General features: G+C 39.6%; 12 non-coding genes across 12 annotated transcripts; all 12 read right to left on the bottom strand.

The window, feature by feature from the left end:
* Positions 1 to 431: 431 nt before the first annotated feature.
* On the bottom strand, positions 432 to 504 carry TRNAK-UUU (transfer RNA lysine (anticodon UUU)). The gene has a single exon. It is a non-coding gene; the product is annotated as a tRNA-Lys (tRNA).
* A 2,836-nt stretch (positions 505 to 3,340) lies between these two features.
* On the bottom strand, positions 3,341 to 3,413 carry TRNAK-UUU (transfer RNA lysine (anticodon UUU)). Its single transcript has one exon. It is a non-coding gene; the product is annotated as a tRNA-Lys (tRNA).
* A 448-nt stretch (positions 3,414 to 3,861) lies between these two features.
* TRNAK-UUU (transfer RNA lysine (anticodon UUU)) lies at positions 3,862 to 3,934 on the bottom strand. Its single transcript has one exon. It is a non-coding gene; the product is annotated as a tRNA-Lys (tRNA).
* Positions 3,935 to 6,087: 2,153 nt separating this feature from the next.
* TRNAK-UUU (transfer RNA lysine (anticodon UUU)) lies at positions 6,088 to 6,160 on the bottom strand. Its single transcript has one exon. It is a non-coding gene; the product is annotated as a tRNA-Lys (tRNA).
* A 448-nt stretch (positions 6,161 to 6,608) lies between these two features.
* Positions 6,609 to 6,681, bottom strand: TRNAK-UUU (transfer RNA lysine (anticodon UUU)). Its single transcript has one exon. It is a non-coding gene; the product is annotated as a tRNA-Lys (tRNA).
* A 2,153-nt stretch (positions 6,682 to 8,834) lies between these two features.
* On the bottom strand, positions 8,835 to 8,907 carry TRNAK-UUU (transfer RNA lysine (anticodon UUU)). Its single transcript has one exon. It is a non-coding gene; the product is annotated as a tRNA-Lys (tRNA).
* Positions 8,908 to 9,355: 448 nt separating this feature from the next.
* On the bottom strand, positions 9,356 to 9,428 carry TRNAK-UUU (transfer RNA lysine (anticodon UUU)). Its single transcript has one exon. It is a non-coding gene; the product is annotated as a tRNA-Lys (tRNA).
* A 789-nt stretch (positions 9,429 to 10,217) lies between these two features.
* Positions 10,218 to 10,290, bottom strand: TRNAK-UUU (transfer RNA lysine (anticodon UUU)). The gene has a single exon. It is a non-coding gene; the product is annotated as a tRNA-Lys (tRNA).
* A 2,153-nt stretch (positions 10,291 to 12,443) lies between these two features.
* TRNAK-UUU (transfer RNA lysine (anticodon UUU)) lies at positions 12,444 to 12,516 on the bottom strand. The gene has a single exon. It is a non-coding gene; the product is annotated as a tRNA-Lys (tRNA).
* Positions 12,517 to 12,964: 448 nt separating this feature from the next.
* Positions 12,965 to 13,037, bottom strand: TRNAK-UUU (transfer RNA lysine (anticodon UUU)). Its single transcript has one exon. It is a non-coding gene; the product is annotated as a tRNA-Lys (tRNA).
* Positions 13,038 to 14,167: 1,130 nt separating this feature from the next.
* TRNAK-UUU (transfer RNA lysine (anticodon UUU)) lies at positions 14,168 to 14,240 on the bottom strand. Its single transcript has one exon. It is a non-coding gene; the product is annotated as a tRNA-Lys (tRNA).
* Positions 14,241 to 14,688: 448 nt separating this feature from the next.
* On the bottom strand, positions 14,689 to 14,761 carry TRNAK-UUU (transfer RNA lysine (anticodon UUU)). The gene has a single exon. It is a non-coding gene; the product is annotated as a tRNA-Lys (tRNA).
* Positions 14,762 to 18,391: the final 3,630 nt, after the last annotated feature.

Genomic DNA, 18,391 nt, shown 5'->3' with positions numbered 1-18,391 from the left:
TTAGCTCCTCTAAGCGTCTTAACATAAAATATGGAGGTAAAGAAACAAAGCTTTGGTGGAAAATCAAAAATGTGCTCAAAATCTGCTAAACAGACATAGAAGGGTTGTTTCTGCAATAAGCAAAGATGTTCTCAAGCTGCTTCTATACCCTTGGTTTTGCACAGTAGAACACGGCACTGAAGATGCAGAGACTCAGTGGAAAATCAAAGATGTGCTCAATAAAGACATTTGACAGCTTGCTTTAGCAAATGCTATACCGACTGAGCTAAACAGACATAGAAGAGTTGTTTCTGCAAAAAACAAAGATTTTCTCAAGCTGCTTCTATACCCTCAGTTTTGCACAGTAGAACACGACAATAAAGAAGCAAAGACTCAGTGGAAAATCAAAGATGTGCTCAATAAAGACATTTGACAGCTTGCTTTAACAAGTACGCCTGAACAGGGACTTGAACCCTGGACCCTCAGATTAAAAGTCTGATGCTCTACCGACTGAGCTATCCAGGCTCTGAAAAATGCTCTTCTTAGCTCCTCTAAGCGTCTTAACATAAAATATGGAGGTAAAGAAACAAAGCTTTGGTGGAAAATCAAAAATGTGCTCAAAATTTGCTAAACAGACATAGAAGGGTTGTTTCTGCAAAAAACAAAGATTTTCTCAAGCTGCTTCTATACCCTCAGTTTTGCACAGTAGAACACGACAATAAAGAAGCAAAGACTCAGTGGAAAATCAAAGATGTGTTCAATAAAGACATTGGACAACTTGCTTTAGCTAGTACGCCTGAACAGGAACTTGAACCCTGGACCCTCAGATTAAAAGTCTGATGCTCTACTGACTGAGCTATCCAGCCTCTGAAAAATGCTCTTCTTAGCTCCTCTAAGCGTCTTAACATAAAATATGGAGGTAAAGAAACAAAGCTTTGGTGGAAAATCAACAATGTACCCAAAATTTGCTAAACAGACATAGAAGGGTTGTTTCTGCAAAAAACAAAGATTTTCTCAAGCTGCTTCTATACCCTCAGATTTGCACAGTAGAACACGACAATAAAGAAGCAAAGACTCAGTGGAAAATCAAAGATGTGCTCAATAAAGACATTTGACAGCTTGCTTTAGTAAATGCTATACCGACTGAGCTAAACAGACATAGAAGAGTTGTTTCTGCAAAAAACAAAGATTTTCTCAAGCTGCTTCTATACCCTCAGTTTTGCACAGTAGAACACGACAATAAAGAAGCAAAGACTCAGTGGAAAATCAAAGATGTGCTCAATAAAGACATTTGACAGCTTGCTTTAGCAAGTACGCCTGAACAGGGACTTGAACCCTGGACCCTCAGATTAAAAGTCTGATGCTCTACTGACTGAGCTATCCAGGCTCTGAAAAATGCTCTTCTTAGCTCCTCTAAGCGTCTTAACATAAAATATGGAGGTAAAGAAACAAAGCTTTGGTGGAAAATCAACAATGTACCCAAAATTTGCTAAACAGACATAGAAGGGTTGTTTCTGCAAAAAACAAAGATTTTCTCAAGCTGCTTCTATACCCTCAGTTTTGCACAGTAGAACACGACAATAAAGAAGCAAAGACTCAGTGGAAAATCAAAGATGTGCTCAATAAAGACATTTGACAGCTTGCTTTAGCGAGTACACCTGAACAGGGACTTGAACCCTGGACCCTCAGATTAAAAGTCTGATGCTCTACCGACTGAGCTATCCAGGCTCTGAAAAATGCTCTTCTTAGCTCCTCTAAGCGTCTTAACATAAAATATGGAGGTAAAGAAACAAAGCTTTGGTGGAAAATCAAAAATGTGCTCAAAATCTGCTAAACAGACATAGAAGGGTTGTTTCTGCAATAAGCAAAGATGTTCTCAAGCTACTTCTATACCCTTGGTTTTGCACAGTAGAACACGACAATACAGAAGCAAAGACTCAGTGGAAAATCAAAGATGTGCTCAATAAAGACATTTGACAGCTTGCTTTAGCAAGCACGCCTGAACGGGGACTTGAACCCTGGACCCTCAGATTAAAAGTCTGATGCTCTACTGACTGAGCTATCCAGGCTCTGAAAAATGCTCTTCTTAGCTCCTCTAAGCGTCGTAACATAAAATATGGAGGTAAAGAAACAAAGCTTTGGTGGAAAATCAAAAATGTGCTCAAAATCTGCTAAACAGACATAGAAGGGTTGTTTCTGCAATAAGCAAAGATGTTCTCAAGCTGCTTCTATACCCTTGGTTTTGCACAGTAGAACACGGCACTGAAGATGCAGAGACTCAGTGGAAAATCAAAGATGTGCTCAATAAAGACATTTGACAGCTTGCTTTAGCAAGTACGCCTGAACAGGGACTTGAACCCTGGACCCTCAGATTAAAAAATCTGATGCTCTACCGACTGAGCTATCCAGGCTCTGAAAAATGCTCTTCTTAGCTCCTCTAAGCGTCTTAACATAAAATATGGAGGTAAAGAAACAAAGCTTTGGTGGAAAATCAACAATGAACCCAAAATTTGCTAAACAGACATAGAAGGGTTGTTTCTGCAAAAAACAAAGATTTTCTCAAGCTGCTTCTATACCCTCAGTTTTGCACAGTAGAACACGACAATAAAGAAGCAAAGACTCAGTGGAAAATCAAAGATGTGTTCAATAAAGACATTGGACAGCTTGCTTTAGCTAGTACGCCTGAACAGGAACTTGAACCCTGGACCCTCAGATTAAAAGTCTGATGCTCTACTGACTGAGCTATCCAGCCTCTGAAAAATGCTCTTCTTAGCTCCTCTAAGCGTCGTAACATAAAATATGGAGGTAAAGAAACAAAGCTTTGGTGGAAAATCAAAAATGTGCTCAAAATCTGCTAAACAGACATAGAAGGGTTGTTTCTGCAATAAGCAAAGATGTTCTCAAGCTGCTTCTATACCCTTGGTTTTGCACAGTAGAACACGGCACTGAAGATGCAGAGACTCAGTGGAAAATCAAAGATGTGCTCAATAAAGACATTTGACAGCTTGCTTTAGCAAGTACACCTGAACAGGGACTTGAACCCTGGACCCTCAGATTAAAAGTCTGATGCTCTACCGACTGAGCTATCCAGGCTCTGAAAAATGCTCTTCTTAGCTCCTCTAAGCGTCTTAACATAAAATATGGAGGTAAAGAAACAAAGCTTTGGTGGAAAATCAAAAATGTGCTCAAAATCTGCTAAACAGACATAGAAGGGTTGTTTCTGCAATAAGCAAAGATGTTCTCAAGCTGCTTCTATACCCTTGGTTTTGCACAGTAGAACACGGCACTGAAGATGCAGAGACTCAGTGGAAAATCAAAGATGTGCTCAATAAAGACATTTGACAGCTTGCTTTAGCAAGTACGCCTGAACAGGGACTTGAACCCTGGACCCTCAGATTAAAAGTCTGATGCTCTACCGACTGAGCTATCCAGGCTCTGAAAAATGCTCTTCTTAGCTCCTCTAAGCGTCTTAACATAAAATATGGAGGTAAAGAAACAAAGCTTTGGTGGAAAATCAAAAATGTGCTCAAAATCTGCTAAACAGACATAGAAGGGTTGTTTCTGCAATTAGCAAAGATGTTCTCAAGCTGCTTCTATACCCTTGGTTTTGCACAGTAGAACACGGCACTGAAGATGCAGAGACTCAGTGGAAAATCAAAGATGTGCTCAATAAAGACATTTGACAGCTTGCTTTAGCAAATGCTATACCGACTGAGCTAAACAGACATAGAAGAGTTGTTTCTGCAAAAAACAAAGATTTTCTCAAGCTGCTTCTATACCCTCAGTTTTGCACAGTAGAACACGACAATAAAGAAGCAAAGACTCAGTGGAAAATCAAAGATGTGCTCAATAAAGACATTTGACAGCTTGCTTTAACAAGTACGCCTGAACAGGGACTTGAACCCTGGACCCTCAGATTAAAAGTCTGATGCTCTACCGACTGAGCTATCCAGGCTCTGAAAAATGCTCTTCTTAGCTCCTCTAAGCGTCTTAACATAAAATATGGAGGTAAAGAAACAAAGCTTTGGTGGAAAATCAAAAATGTGCTCAAAATTTGCTAAACAGACATAGAAGGGTTGTTTCTGCAAAAAACAAAGATTTTCTCAAGCTGCTTCTATACCCTCAGTTTTGCACAGTAGAACACGACAATAAAGAAGCAAAGACTCAGTGGAAAATCAAAGATGTGTTCAATAAAGACATTGGACAACTTGCTTTAGCTAGTACGCCTGAACAGGAACTTGAACCCTGGACCCTCAGATTAAAAGTCTGATGCTCTACTGACTGAGCTATCCAGCCTCTGAAAAATGCTCTTCTTAGCTCCTCTAAGCGTCTTAACATAAAATATGGAGGTAAAGAAACAAAGCTTTGGTGGAAAATCAACAATGTACCCAAAATTTGCTAAACAGACATAGAAGGGTTGTTTCTGCAAAAAACAAAGATTTTCTCAAGCTGCTTCTATACCCTCAGATTTGCACAGTAGAACACGACAATAAAGAAGCAAAGACTCAGTGGAAAATCAAAGATGTGCTCAATAAAGACATTTGACAGCTTGCTTTAGTAAATGCTATACCGACTGAGCTAAACAGACATAGAAGAGTTGTTTCTGCAAAAAACAAAGATTTTCTCAAGCTGCTTCTATACCCTCAGTTTTGCACAGTAGAACACGACAATAAAGAAGCAAAGACTCAGTGGAAAATCAAAGATGTGCTCAATAAAGACATTTGACAGCTTGCTTTAGCAAGTACGCCTGAACAGGGACTTGAACCCTGGACCCTCAGATTAAAAGTCTGATGCTCTACTGACTGAGCTATCCAGGCTCTGAAAAATGCTCTTCTTAGCTCCTCTAAGCGTCTTAACATAAAATATGGAGGTAAAGAAACAAAGCTTTGGTGGAAAATCAACAATGTACCCAAAATTTGCTAAACAGACATAGAAGGGTTGTTTCTGCAAAAAACAAAGATTTTCTCAAGCTGCTTCTATACCCTCAGTTTTGCACAGTAGAACACGACAATAAAGAAGCAAAGACTCAGTGGAAAATCAAAGATGTGCTCAATAAAGACATTTGACAGCTTGCTTTAGCGAGTACACCTGAACAGGGACTTGAACCCTGGACCCTCAGATTAAAAGTCTGATGCTCTACCGACTGAGCTATCCAGGCTCTGAAAAATGCTCTTCTTAGCTCCTCTAAGCGTCTTAACATAAAATATGGAGGTAAAGAAACAAAGCTTTGGTGGAAAATCAACAATGAACCCAAAATTTGCTAAACAGACATAGAAGGGTTGTTTCTGCAAAAAACAAAGATTTTCTCAAGCTGCTTCTATACCCTCAGTTTTGCACAGTAGAACACGACAATAAAGAAGCAAAGACTCAGTGGAAAATCAAAGATGTGTTCAATAAAGACATTGGACAGCTTGCTTTAGCTAGTACGCCTGAACAGGAACTTGAACCCTGGACCCTCAGATTAAAAGTCTGATGCTCTACTGACTGAGCTATCCAGCCTCTGAAAAATGCTCTTCTTAGCTCCTCTAAGCGTCGTAACATAAAATATGGAGGTAAAGAAACAAAGCTTTGGTGGAAAATCAAAAATGTGCTCAAAATCTGCTAAACAGACATAGAAGGGTTGTTTCTGCAATAAGCAAAGATGTTCTCAAGCTGCTTCTATACCCTTGGTTTTGCACAGTAGAACACGGCACTGAAGATGCAGAGACTCAGTGGAAAATCAAAGATGTGCTCAATAAAGACATTTGACAGCTTGCTTTAGCAAGTACACCTGAACAGGGACTTGAACCCTGGACCCTCAGATTAAAAGTCTGATGCTCTACCGACTGAGCTATCCAGGCTCTGAAAAATGCTCTTCTTAGCTCCTCTAAGCGTCTTAACATAAAATATGGAGGTAAAGAAACAAAGCTTTGGTGGAAAATCAAAAATGTGCTCAAAATCTGCTAAACAGACATAGAAGGGTTGTTTCTGCAATAAGCAAAGATGTTCTCAAGCTGCTTCTATACCCTTGGTTTTGCACAGTAGAACACGGCACTGAAGATGCAGAGACTCAGTGGAAAATCAAAGATGTGCTCAATAAAGACATTTGACAGCTTGCTTTAGCAAGTACGCCTGAACAGGGACTTGAACCCTGGACCCTCAGATTAAAAGTCTGATGCTCTACCGACTGAGCTATCCAGGCTCTGAAAAATGCTCTTCTTAGCTCCTCTAAGCGTCTTAACATAAAATATGGAGGTAAAGAAACAAAGCTTTGGTGGAAAATCAAAAATGTGCTCAAAATCTGCTAAACAGACATAGAAGGGTTGTTTCTGCAATTAGCAAAGATGTTCTCAAGCTGCTTCTATACCCTTGGTTTTGCACAGTAGAACACGGCACTGAAGATGCAGAGACTCAGTGGAAAATCAAAGATGTGCTCAATAAAGACATTTGACAGCTTGCTTTAGCAAATGCTATACCGACTGAGCTAAACAGACATAGAAGAGTTGTTTCTGCAAAAAACAAAGATTTTCTCAAGCTGCTTCTATACCCTCAGTTTTGCACAGTAGAACACGACAATAAAGAAGCAAAGACTCAGTGGAAAATCAAAGATGTGCTCAATAAAGACATTTGACAGCTTGCTTTAACAAGTACGCCTGAACAGGGACTTGAACCCTGGACCCTCAGATTAAAAGTCTGATGCTCTACCGACTGAGCTATCCAGGCTCTGAAAAATGCTCTTCTTAGCTCCTCTAAGCGTCTTAACATAAAATATGGAGGTAAAGAAACAAAGCTTTGGTGGAAAATCAAAAATGTGCTCAAAATTTGCTAAACAGACATAGAAGGGTTGTTTCTGCAAAAAACAAAGATTTTCTCAAGCTGCTTCTATACCCTCAGTTTTGCACAGTAGAACACGACAATAAAGAAGCAAAGACTCAGTGGAAAATCAAAGATGTGTTCAATAAAGACATTGGACAACTTGCTTTAGCTAGTACGCCTGAACAGGAACTTGAACCCTGGACCCTCAGATTAAAAGTCTGATGCTCTACTGACTGAGCTATCCAGCCTCTGAAAAATGCTCTTCTTAGCTCCTCTAAGCGTCTTAACATAAAATATGGAGGTAAAGAAACAAAGCTTTGGTGGAAAATCAACAATGTACCCAAAATTTGCTAAACAGACATAGAAGGGTTGTTTCTGCAAAAAACAAAGATTTTCTCAAGCTGCTTCTATACCCTCAGATTTGCACAGTAGAACACGACAATAAAGAAGCAAAGACTCAGTGGAAAATCAAAGATGTGCTCAATAAAGACATTTGACAGCTTGCTTTAGTAAATGCTATACCGACTGAGCTAAACAGACATAGAAGAGTTGTTTCTGCAAAAAACAAAGATTTTCTCAAGCTGCTTCTATACCCTCAGTTTTGCACAGTAGAACACGACAATAAAGAAGCAAAGACTCAGTGGAAAATCAAAGATGTGCTCAATAAAGACATTTGACAGCTTGCTTTAGCAAGTACGCCTGAACAGGGACTTGAACCCTGGACCCTCAGATTAAAAGTCTGATGCTCTACTGACTGAGCTATCCAGGCTCTGAAAAATGCTCTTCTTAGCTCCTCTAAGCGTCTTAACATAAAATATGGAGGTAAAGAAACAAAGCTTTGGTGGAAAATCAACAATGTACCCAAAATTTGCTAAACAGACATAGAAGGGTTGTTTCTGCAAAAAACAAAGATTTTCTCAAGCTGCTTCTATACCCTCAGTTTTGCACAGTAGAACACGACAATAAAGAAGCAAAGACTCAGTGGAAAATCAAAGATGTGCTCAATAAAGACATTTGACAGCTTGCTTTAGCGAGTACACCTGAACAGGGACTTGAACCCTGGACCCTCAGATTAAAAGTCTGATGCTCTACCGACTGAGCTATCCAGGCTCTGAAAAATGCTCTTCTTAGCTCCTCTAAGCGTCTTAACATAAAATATGGAGGTAAAGAAACAAAGCTTTGGTGGAAAATCAAAAATGTGCTCAAAATCTGCTAAACAGACATAGAAGGGTTGTTTCTGCAATAAGCAAAGATGTTCTCAAGCTACTTCTATACCCTTGGTTTTGCACAGTAGAACACGACAATACAGAAGCAAAGACTCAGTGGAAAATCAAAGATGTGCTCAATAAAGACATTTGACAGCTTGCTTTAGCAAGCACGCCTGAACGGGGACTTGAACCCTGGACCCTCAGATTAAAAGTCTGATGCTCTACTGACTGAGCTATCCAGGCTCTGAAAAATGCTCTTCTTAGCTCCTCTAAGCGTCTTAACATAAAATATGGAGGTAAAGAAACAAAGCTTTGGTGGAAAATCAAAAATGTGCTCAAAATTTGCTAAACAGACATAGAAGGGTTGTTTCTGCAAAAAACAAAGATTTTCTCAAGCTGCTTCTATACCCTCAGTTTTGCACAGTAGAACACGACAATAAAGAAGCAAAGACTCAGTGGAAAATCAAAGATGTGTTCAATAAAGACATTGGACAGCTTGCTTTAGCTAGTACGCCTGAACAGGAACTTGAACCCTGGACCCTCAGATTAAAAGTCTGATGCTCTACTGACTGAGCTATCCAGCCTCTGAAAAATGCTCTTCTTAGCTCCTCTAAGCGTCGTAACATAAAATATGGAGGTAAAGAAACAAAGCTTTGGTGGAAAATCAAAAATGTGCTCAAAATCTGCTAAACAGACATAGAAGGGTTGTTTCTGCAATAAGCAAATATGTTCTCAAGCTGCTTCTATACCCTTGGTTTTGCACAGTAGAACACGGCACTGAAGATGCAGAGACTCAGTGGAAAATCAAAGATGTGCTCAATAAAGACATTTGACAGCTTGCTTTAGCAAGTACGCCTGAACAGGGACTTGAACCCTGGACCCTCAGATTAAAAGTCTGATGCTCTACCGACTGAGCTATCCAGGCTCTGAGAAATGCTCTTCTTAGCTCCTCTAAGCGTCTTAACATAAAATATGGAGGTAAAGAAACAAAGCTTTGGTGGAAAATCAAAAATGTGCTCAAAATCTGCTAAACAGACATAGAAGGGTTGTTTCTGCAATAAGCAAAGATGTTCTCAAGCTGCTTCTATACCCTTGGTTTTGCACAGTAGAACACGGCACTGAAGATGCAGAGACTCAGTGGAAAATCAAAGATGTGCTCAATAAAGACATTTGACAGCTTGCTTTAGCAAATGCTATACCGACTGAGCTAAACAGACATAGAAGAGTTGTTTCTGCAAAAAACAAAGATTTTCTCAAGCTGCTTCTATACCCTCAGTTTTGCACAGTAGAACACGACAATAAAGAAGCAAAGACTCAGTGGAAAATCAAAGATGTGCTCAATAAAGACATTTGACAGCTTGCTTTAACAAGTACGCCTGAACAGGGACTTGAACCCTGGACCCTCAGATTAAAAGTCTGATGCTCTACCGACTGAGCTATCCAGGCTCTGAAAAATGCTCTTCTTAGCTCCTCTAAGCGTCTTAACATAAAATATGGAGGTAAAGAAACAAAGCTTTGGTGGAAAATCAAAAATGTGCTCAAAATTTGCTAAACAGACATAGAAGGGTTGTTTCTGCAAAAAACAAAGATTTTCTCAAGCTGCTTCTATACCCTCAGTTTTGCACAGTAGAACACGACAATAAAGAAGCAAAGACTCAGTGGAAAATCAAAGATGTGTTCAATAAAGACATTGGACAACTTGCTTTAGCTAGTACGCCTGAACAGGAACTTGAACCCTGGACCCTCAGATTAAAAGTCTGATGCTCTACTGACTGAGCTATCCAGCCTCTGAAAAATGCTCTTCTTAGCTCCTCTAAGCGTCGTAACATAAAATATGGAGGTAAAGAAACAAAGCTTTGGTGGAAAATCAAAAATGTGCTCAAAATCTGCTAAACAGACATAGAAGGGTTGTTTCTGCAATAAGCAAAGATGTTCTCAAGTTGCTTCTATACCCTTGGTTTTGCACAGTAGAACACGGCACTGAAGATGCAGAGACTCAGTGGAAAATCAAAGATGTGCTCAATAAAGACATTTGACAGCTTGCTTTAGCAAATGCTACACCGACTGAGCTAAACAGACATAGAAGAGTTGTTTCTGCAAAAAACAAAGATTTTCTCAAGCTGCTTCTATACCCTCAGTTTTGCACAGTAGAACACGACAATAAAGAAGCAAAGACTCAGTGGAAAATCAAAGATGTGCTCAATAAAGACATTTGACAGCTTGCTTTAGCAAGTACGCCTGAACAGGGACTTGAACCCTGGACCCTCAGATTAAAAGTCTGATGCTCTACCGACTGAGCTATCCAGGCTCTGAAAAATGCTCTTCTTAGCTCCTCTAAGCGTCTTAACATAAAATATGGAGGTAAAGAAACAAAGCTTTGGTGGAAAATCAACAATGTACCCAAAATTTGCTAAACAGACATAGAAGGGTTGTTTCTGCAAAAAACTAAGATTTTCTCAAGCTGCTTCTATACCCTCAGTTTTGCACAGTAGAACACGACAATAAAGAAGCAAAGACTCAGTGGAAAATCAAAGATGTGCTCAATAAAGACATTTGACAGCTTGCTTTAGTAAATGCTATACCGACTGAGCTAAACAGACATAGAAGAGTTGTTTCTGCAAAAAACAAAGATTTTCTCAAGCTGCTTCTATACCCTCAGTTTTGCACAGTAGAACACGACAATAAAGAAGCAAAGACTCAGTGGAAAATCAAAGATGTGCTCAATAAAGACATTTGACAGCTTGCTTTAGCAAGTACGCCTAAACAGGGACTTGAACCCTGGACCCTCAGATTAAAAGTCTGATGCTCTACCGACTGAGCTATCCAGGCTCTGAAAAATGCTCTTCTTAGCTCCTCTAAGCGTCTTAACATAAAATATGGAGGTAAAGAAACAAAGCTTTGGTGGAAAATCAACAATGTACCCAAAATTTGCTAAACAGACATAGAAGGGTTGTTTCTGCAAAAAACAAAGATTTTCTCAAGCTGCTTCTATACCCTCAGTTTTGCACAGTAGAACACGACAATAAAGAAGCAAAGACTCAGTGGAAAATCAAAGATGTGCTCAATAAAGACATTTGACAGCTTGCTTTAGCGAGTACACCTGAACAGGGACTTGAACCCTGGACCCTCAGATTAAAAGTCTGATGCTCTACCGACTGAGCTATCCAGGCTCTGAAAAATGCTCTTCTTAGCTCCTCTAAGCGTCTTAACATAAAATATGGAGGTAAAGAAACAAAGCTTTGGTGGAAAATCAAAAATGTGCTCAAAATCTGCTAAACAGACATAGAAGGGTTGTTTCTGCAATAAGCAAAGATGTTCTCAAGCTGCTTCTATACCCTTGGTTTTGCACAGTAGAACACGACAATACAGAAGCAAAGACTCAGTGGAAAATCAAAGATGTGTTCAATAAAGACATTTGACAGCTTGCTTTAGCAAGTACGCCGGAACAGGAACTTGAACCCTGGACCCTCAGATTAAAAGTCTGATGCTCTACTGACTGAGCTATCCAGGCTCTGAAAAATGCTCTTCTTAGCTCCTCTAAGCGTCTTAACATAAAATATGGAGGTAAAGAAACAAAGCTTTGGTGGAAAATCAAAAATGTGCTCAAAATTTGCTAAACAGACATAGAAGGGTTGTTTCTGCAATAAGCAAAGATGTTCTCAAGCTGCTTCTATACCCTTGGTTTTGCACAGTAGAACACGGCACTGAAGATGCAGAGACTCAGTGGAAAATCAAAGATGTGCTCAATAAAGACATTTGACAGCTTGCTTTAGCAAGTACGCCTGAACAGGGACTTGAACCCTGGACCCTCAGATTAAAAGTCTGATGCTCTACCGACTGAGCTACCCAAGCTCTGAAAAATGCTCTTCTTAGCTCCTCTAAGCATCTTAACATAAAATATGGAGGTAAAGAAACAAAGCTTTGGTGGAAAATCAAAAATGTGCTCAAAATCTGCTAAACAGACATAGAAGGGTTGTTTCTGCAATAAGCAAAGATGTTCTCAAGCTACTTCTATACCCTTGGTTTTGCACAGTAGAACACGACAATACAGAAGCAAAGACTCAGTGGAAAATCAAAGATGTGCTCAATAAAGACATTGGACAGCTTGCTTTAGCTAGTACGCCTGAACAGGAACTTGAACCCTGGACCCTCAGATTAAAAGTCTGATGCTCTACTGACTGAGCTATCCAGCCTCTGAAAAATGCTCTTCTTAGCTCCTCTAAGCGTCGTAACATAAAATATGGAGGTAAAGAAACAAAGCTTTGGTGGAAAATCAAAAATGTGCTCAAAATCTGCTAAACAGACATAGAAGGGTTGTTTCTGCAATAAGCAAAGATGTTCTCAAGCTGCTTCTATACCCTTGGTTTTGCACAGTAGAACACGGCACTGAAGATGCAGAGACTCAGTGGAAAATCAAAGATGTGCTCAATAAAGACATTTGACAGCTTGCTTTAGCAAGTACGCCTGAACAGGGACTTGAACCCTGGACCCTCAGATTAAAAGTCTGATGCTCTACCGACTGAGCTATCCAGGCTCTGAAAAATGCTCTTCTTAGCTCCTCTAAGCGTCTTAACATAAAATATGGAGGTAAAGAAACAAAGCTTTGGTGGAAAATCAAAAATGTGCTCAAAATCTGCTAAACAGACATAGAAGGGTTGTTTCTGCAATAAGCAAAGATGTTCTCAAGCTGCTTCTATACCCTTGGTTTTGCACAGTAGAACACGGCACTGAAGATGCAGAGACTCAGTGGAAAATCAAAGATGTGCTCAATAAAGACATTTGACAGCTTGCTTTAGCAAATGCTATACCGACTGAGCTAAACAGACATAGAAGAGTTGTTTCTGCAAAAAACAAAGATTTTCTCAAGCTGCTTCTATACCCTCAGTTTTGCACAGTAGAACACGACAATAAAGAAGCAAAGACTCAGTGGAAAATCAAAGATGTGCTCAATAAAGACATTTGACAGCTTGCTTTAACAAGTACGCCTGAACAGGGACTTGAACCCTGGACCCTCAGATTAAAAGTCTGATGCTCTACCGACTGAGCTATCCAGGCTCTGAAAAATGCTCTTCTTAGCTCCTCTAAGCGTCTTAACATAAAATATGGAGGTAAAGAAACAAAGCTTTGGTGGAAAATCAAAAATGTGCTCAAAATTTGCTAAACAGACATAGAAGGGTTGTTTCTGCAAAAAACAAAGATTTTCTCAAGCTGCTTCTATACCCTCAGTTTTGCACAGTAGAACACGACAATAAAGAAGCAAAGACTCAGTGGAAAATCAAAGATGTGTTCAATAAAGACATTGGACAACTTGCTTTAGCTAGTACGCCTGAACAGGAACTTGAACCCTGGACCCTCAGATTAAAAGTCTGATGCTCTACTGACTGAGCTATCCAGCCTCTGAAAAATGCTCTTCTTAGCTCCTCTAAGCGTCGTAACATAAAATATGGAGGTAAAGAAACAAAGCTTTGGTGGAAAATAAAAAATGTGCTCAAAATCTGCTAAACAGACATAGAAGGGTTGTTTCTGCAATAAGCAAAGATGTTCTCAAGTTGCTTCTATACCCTTGGTTTTGCACAGTAGAACACGGCACTGAAGATGCAGAGACTCAGTGGAAAATCAAAGATGTGCTCAATAAAGACATTTGACAGCTTGCTTTAGCAAGTACGCCTGAATAGGGACTTGAACCCTGGATCCTCAGATTAAAAGTCTGATGCTCTACCGACTGAGCTATCCAGGCTCTGAAAAATGCTCTTCTTAGCTCCTCTAAGTGTCTTAACATAAAATATGGAGGTAAAGAAACAAAGCTTTGGTGGAAAATCAAAAATGTGCTCAAAATCTGCTAAACAGACATAGAAGGGTTGTTTCTGCAATAAGCAAAGATGTTCTCAAGCTGCTTCTATACCCTTGGTTTTGCACAGTAGAACACGGCACTGAAGATGCAGAGACTCAGTGGAAAATCAAAGATGTGCTCAATAAAGACATTTGACAGCTTGCTTTAGCAAATGCTATACCGACTGAGCTAAACAGACATAGAAGAGTTGTTTCTGCAAAAAACAAAGATTTTCTCAAGCTGCTTCTATACCCTCAGTTTTGCACAGTAGAACACGACAATAAAGAAGCAAAGACTCAGTGGAAAATCAAAGAGGTGCTCAATAAAGACATTTGACAGCTTGCTTTAGCAAGTACGCCTGAACAGGGACTTGAACCCTGGACCCTCAGATTAAAAGTCTGATGCTCTACCGACTGAGCTATCCAGGCTCTGAAAAATGCTCTTCTTAGCTCCTCTAAGTGTCTTAACATAAAATATGGAGGTAAAGAAACAAAGCTTTGGTGGAAAATCAACAATGTACCCAAAATTTGCTAAACAGACATAGAAGGGTTGTTTCTGCAAAAAACAAAGATTTTCTCAAGCTGCTTCTATACCCTCAGTTTTGCACAGTAGAACACGACAATAAAGAAGCAAAGACTCAGTGGAAAATCAAAGATGTGCTCAATAAAGACATTTGACAGCTTGCTTTAGTAAATGCTATACCGACTGAGCTAAACAGACATAGAAGAGTTGTTTCTGCAAAAAACAAAGATTTTCTCAAGCTGCTTCTATACCCTCAGTTTTGCACAGTAGAACACGACAATAAAGAAGCAAAGACTCAGTGGAAAATCAAAGATGTGCTCAATAAAGACATTTGACAGCTTGCTTTAGCAAGTATGCCTGAACAGGGACTTGAACCCTGGACCCTCAGATTAAAAGTCTGATGCTCTACCGACTGAGCTATCCAGGCTCTGAAAAATGCTCTTCTTAGCTCCTCTAAGTGTCTTAACATAAAATATGGAGGTAAAGAAACAAAGCTTTGGTGGAAAATCAACAATGTACCCAAAATTTGCTAAACAGACATAGAAGGGTTGTTTCTGCAAAAAACAAAGATTTTCTCAAGCTGCTTCTATACCCTCAGTTTTGCACAGTAGAACACGACAATAAAGAAGCAAAGACTCAGTGGAAAATCAAAGATGTGCTCAATAAAGACATTTGACAGCTTGCTTTAGCAAGTACGCCTGAACAGGGACTTGAACCCTGGACCCTCAGATTAAAAGTCTGATGGTCTACCGACTGAGCTATCCAGGCTCTGAAAAATGCTCTTCTTAGCTCCTCTAAGCGTCTTAACATAAAATATGGAGGTAAAGAAACAAAGCTTTGGTGGAAAATCAAAAATGTACCCAAAATTTGCTAAACAGACATAGAAGGGTTGTTTCTGCAATAAGCAAAGATGTTCTCAAGCTGCTTCTATACCCTTGGTTTTGCACAGTAGAACACGACAATACAGAAGCAAAGACTCAGTGGAAAATCAAAGATGTGTTCAATAAAGACATTGGACAGCTTGCTTTAGCAAGTACGCCTGAACAGGAACTTGAACCCTGGACCCTCAGATTAAAAGTCTGATGCTCTACTGACTGAGCTATCCAGGCTCTGAAAAATGCTCTTCTTAGCTCCTCTAAGCGTCTTAACATAAAATATGGAGGTAAAGAAACAAAGCTTTGGTGGAAAATCAAAAATGTACCCAAAATTTGCTAAACAGACATAGAAGGGTTGTTTCTGCAAAAAACAAAGATTTTCTCAAGCTGCTTCTATACCCTCAGTTTTGCACAGTAGAACACGACAATAAAGAAGCAAAGACTCAGTGGAAAATCAAAGATGTGCTCAATAAAGACATTTGACAGCTTGCTTTAGCGAGTACACCTGAACAGGGACTTGAACCCTGGACCCTCAGATTAAAAGTCTGATGCTCTACTGACTGAGCTATCCAGGCTCTGAAAAATGCTCTTCTTAGCTCCTCTAAGCGTCTTAACATAAAATATGGAGGTAAAGAAACAAAGCTTTGGTGGAAAATCAAAAATGTGCTCAAAATCTGCTAAACAGACATAGAAGGGTTGTTTCTGCAAAAAACAAAGATTTTCTCAAGCTGCTTCTATACCCTCAGTTTTGCACAGTAGAACACGACAATAAAGAAGCAAAGACTCAGTGGAAAATCAAAGATGTGCTCAATAAAGACATTTGACAGCTTGCTTTAGCAAGTACGCCTGAACAGGGACTTGAACCCCTAGACCCTCAGACTAAAAGTCTGATGGTCTACCGACTGAGCTATCCAGGCTCTGAAAAATGCTCTTCTTAGCTCCTCTAAGCGTCTTAACATAAAATATGGAGGTAAAGAAACAAAGCTTTGGTGGAAAATCAAAAATGTACCCAAAATTTGCTAAACAGACATAGAAGGGTTGTTTCTGCAATAAGCAAAGATGTTCTCAAGCTGCTTCTATACCCTTGGTTTTGCACAGTAGAACACGACAATACAGAAGCAAAGACTCAGTGGAAAATCAAAGATGTGTTCAATAAAGACATTGGACAGCTTGCTTTAGCAAGTACGCCTGAACAGGAACTTGAACCCTGGACCCTCAGATTAAAAGTCTGATGCTCTACTGACTGAGCTATCCAGGCTCTGAAAAATGCTCTTCTTAGCTCCTCTAAGCGTCTTAACATAAAATATGGAGGTAAAGAAACAAAGCTTTGGTGGAAAATCAAAAATGTACCCAAAATTTGCTAAACAGACATAGAAGGGTTGTTTCTGCAAAAAACAAAGATTTTCTCAAGCTGCTTCTATATCCTCAGTTTTGCACAGTAGAACACGACAATAAAGAAGCAAAGACTCAGTGGAAAATCAAAGATGTGCTCAATAAAGACATTTGACAGCTTGCTTTAGCAAGTACGCCTGAACAGGGACTTGAACCCTGGACCCTCAGATTAAAAGTCTGATGGTCTACCGACTGAGCTATCCAGGCTCTGAAAAATGCTCTTCTTAGCTCCTCTAAGCGTCTTAACATAAAATATGGAGGTAAAGAAACAAAGCTTTGGTGGAAAATCAACAATGTACCCAAAATTTGCTAAACAGACATAGAAGGGTTGTTTCTGCAATAAGCAAAGATGTTCTCAAGCTGCTTCTATACCCTTGGTTTTGCACAGTAGAACACGACAATACAGAAGCAAAGACTCAGTGGAAAATCAAAGATGTGTTCAATAAAGACATTGGACAGCTTGCTTTAGCAAGTACGCCTGAACAGGAACTTGAACCCTGGACCCTCAGATTAAAAGTCTGATGCTCTACTGACTGAGCTATCCAGGCTCTGAAAAATGCTCTTCTTAGCTCCTCTAAGCGTCTTAACATAAAATATGGAGGTAAAGAAACAAAGCTTTGGTGGAAAATCAAAAATGTACCCAAAATTTGCTAAACAGACATAGAAGGGTTGTTTCTGCAAAAAACAAAGATTTTCTCAAGCTGCTTCTATACCCTCAGTTTTGCACAGTAGAACACGACAATAAAGAAGCAAAGACTCAGTGGAAAATCAAAGATGTGCTCAATAAAGACATTTGACAGCTTGCTTTAGCGAGTACACCTGAACAGGGACTTGAACCCTGGACCCTCAGATTAAAAGTCTGATGCTCTACTGACTGAGCTATCCAGGCTCTGAAAAATGCTCTTCTTAGCTCCTCTAAGCGTCTTAACATAAAATATGGAGGTAAAGAAACAAAGCTTTGGTGGAAAATCAAAAATGTGCTCAAAATCTGCTAAACAGACATAGAAGGGTTGTTTCTGCAAAAAACAAAGATTTTCTCAAGCTGCTTCTATACCCTCAGTTTTGCACAGTAGAACACGACAATAAAGAAGCAAAGACTCAGTGGAAAATCAAAGATGTGCTCAATAAAGACATTTGACAGCTTGCTTTAGCAAGTACGCCAGAACAGGGACTTGAACCCTGGACCCTCAGACTAAAAGTCTGATGGTCTACCGACTGAGCTATCCAGGCTCTGAAAAATGCTCTTCTTAGCTCCTCTAAGCGTCTTAACATAAAATATGGAGGTAAAGAAACAAAGCTTTGGTGGAAAATCAAAAATGTACCCAAAATTTGCTAAACAGACATAGAAGGGTTGTTTCTGCAAAAAACAAAGATTTTCTCAAGCTGCTTCTATACCCTCAGTTTTGCACAGTAGAACACGACAATAAAGAAGCAAAGACTCAGTGGAAAATCAAAGATGTGCTCAATAAAGACATTTGACAGCTTGCTTTAGCGAGTACACCTGAACAGGGACTTGAACCCTGGACCCTCAGATTAAAAGTCTGATGCTCTACTGACTGAGCTATCCAGGCTCTGAAAAATGCTCTTCTTAGCTCCTCTAAGCGTCTTAACATAAAATATGGAGGTAAAGAAACAAAGCTTTGGTGGAAAATCAAAAATGTGCTCAAAATTTGCTAAACAGACATAGAAGGGTTGTTTCTGCAATAAGCAAAGATGTTCTCAAGCTGCTTCTATACCCTTGGTTTTGCACAGTAGAACACGGCACTGAAGATGCAGAGACTCAGTGGAAA

This window comes from Eleutherodactylus coqui, chromosome 7, assembly GCF_035609145.1.
Source record: "Eleutherodactylus coqui strain aEleCoq1 chromosome 7, aEleCoq1.hap1, whole genome shotgun sequence".
Lineage (NCBI taxonomy): Eukaryota > Metazoa > Chordata > Amphibia > Anura > Eleutherodactylidae > Eleutherodactylus > Eleutherodactylus coqui.
Note: the sequence above shows the minus strand (reverse complement) of the source record. Positions and strands in the feature narration are given on the sequence as shown.